The sequence below is a fragment of the Coregonus clupeaformis genome, chromosome 17 (assembly GCF_020615455.1).
Source record: "Coregonus clupeaformis isolate EN_2021a chromosome 17, ASM2061545v1, whole genome shotgun sequence".
In the NCBI taxonomy this organism is placed as follows: domain Eukaryota; kingdom Metazoa; phylum Chordata; class Actinopteri; order Salmoniformes; family Salmonidae; genus Coregonus; species Coregonus clupeaformis.
Window position 1 is genome coordinate 26,063,092 of NC_059208.1, and position 2,378 is coordinate 26,065,469.

Consider the following 2,378-nt stretch of genomic DNA (forward strand, 5'->3'; position numbering starts at 1 on the left):
ACCCTGACCTCAATCCTATAGAACATTTGTGGGCAGAACTGAAAAAGTGTGTGCGAGCAAGGAGGCCTACAAACCTGACTCCAGTTACACCAGCTCTGTCAGGAGGAATGGGCCAAAATTCACCCAACTTATTGTGGGAAGCTTGTGGAAGGCTACCCGAAACATTTGACCCAAGTTAAACAATTTAAAGGCAATGCTACCAAACACTAACTGAGTGTATGTAAACTTCTGACTCACTGGGAATGCGATGAAAGAAATAAAACCTGAAATAAATCATTCTCTCTAATATTATTCTGACATTTCACATTCTTAAAATAAAGTAATGATCCTAACTGACCTAAGACAGGGAATTTTACTAGGATTAAATGTCAGGAATTGTGAAAAAACTGAGTTTAAATGTATTTGGCTAAGGTGTATGTAAATTTACGACTTCAACTGTCTGTAGCCTAGAACTCTAACCCTATAATCTTGGCATTGCATCCAACTTCATGTAGCCATAATTAGGGAGATTCCTTCCCAGGATTTGTTTCTTTGGGAGGAATTTACTTTAAAGTTATTATGTTACATACTTTCCCTATAGCCTCCACAGAATAACGGGAACTGAAACCAGGTAGGAAATACTGTGGCAATGAAACTTCTGCTTTCTAAACAGACTCCTGCACATACTTTAAAGTAATCTGCATCCATTTGGGACGCAAACAAAGACTTTATCCAGTTGAACTTCAGTTGCCATGAAAGAGTTGATGTAGACTCCTTGTTGTGAGGGACATAAAACATACACTACATGGCCAAAGGTATGTGGACACCTGCTCGTCGAACATCTCATTCCAAAATCATGGGCAATAATATGGAGTTGGTCCCCCCTTGCTGCTATAATTGCCTCCACTCTTCTGGGAAGGCTTTCCACTAGATGTTGGAACATTGTGCAGGGACTTGCCTCCATTCAGCCACAAGAGCATTAGTGAGGTCGGGCACTGATGTTGGGCAATTAGGCCTGGCTCTGAGTGGCGGTTCCAATTCATCCCAAAGGTGTTCGATGGGGTTGAGGTAAGGGCTCTGTGCAGGCCAGTCAAGTTCTTCCACACCGATCTCGACAAACCATTTCTGTATGGACCTCGATTGGTGCATGGGGGGCATTGTCCGGCCAAAGTGAGCAATCGGGGAGAAGGGCCTTGGTCAGGAGGTGACCAAGAACCCAATGGTCACTCTGACTGAGCCCCAGAGTTCCTCTGTGGAGATGGGAGAACCTTCCAGAAGGACAACCATTTCTGCAGCACTCCACCGATCAGGCCTTTATGGTAGTGGCCAGATGGAAGCCACTCCTCAGTAAAAAGCACATGACAGCCCACTTGGAGTTTGCCAAAAGGCACCTAAAGGAGTCAGACCATGAGAAACAAGATTCTCTGGTCTGATGAAACCAAGATTGAACTCTTTGGCCTGAATGCCAAGCATCACGTCTGGAGGAAACCTGGCACCATCCCTATGGTGAAGCATGGTGGTGGCAGCATCATGCTGTGGGGATGTTTTTCAGCGGTAGGGACTGGGGACTAGTCAGGATCGAGGGAAAGATGAATGGAGCAAAGTACAGAGAGATCCTTAAAGAAAACCTGCTCCAGAAGGCTCAGGACCTCAGATTGGGGTGAAAATTCACCTTCCAACAGGACAACGAACCTAAGCACACAGCCAAGACAACGCAGTGGCTTCAGGACAAGTCTCTGAATGTCCTTGAGTGGCCCAGCCAGAGCCCGGACTTGAACCCGATCGAACATCTCTGGAGAGACCTGAAAATAGCTGTGCAGCAACGCTCCCCATCCAACCTGACAGAGCTTGAGAGGATCTGCAGAGAAGAATGGGAGAAACTCCCCAAATACAGGTGTGCCAAGCTTGTAGGGCCATACCCAAGAAGACTCAAGGCTGTAATCGCTGCCAAAGGTGCTTCAACAAAGTACTGAGTAAAGGGTCTGAATTCTTATGTAAATGTATTATTTCTAAAAATCTGTTTTTGCTTTGTCATTATGGGGTATTGTGTAGATTGATGAGGGGGGAAAAACAATTTAATCCATTTTAGAATAAGGCTGTAATGTAACAAAATGTAAAAAGTCAAGGGGTCTGAATATTTCTGAACGCACTGAATGCCAACATTGACATTCATTTCGGTGTGATGTTTTGAACTCAACATTGCATAGTCTCTTTCCTCAGCCACAGAGATACAGTGGCTGTGAGAAGAAACTGAACATTGCATGGCAACTCTGTTACCCTTCCATTAATACAAGAGTCAATTCTAGAATTGTCCTTAAATAGAACGGACAGTCAAGCTAAAAGTGGTGGGGTGGACATGTAGCTTAGCAACAACAGCTCGTGTGGCCTGTAAGAGACTC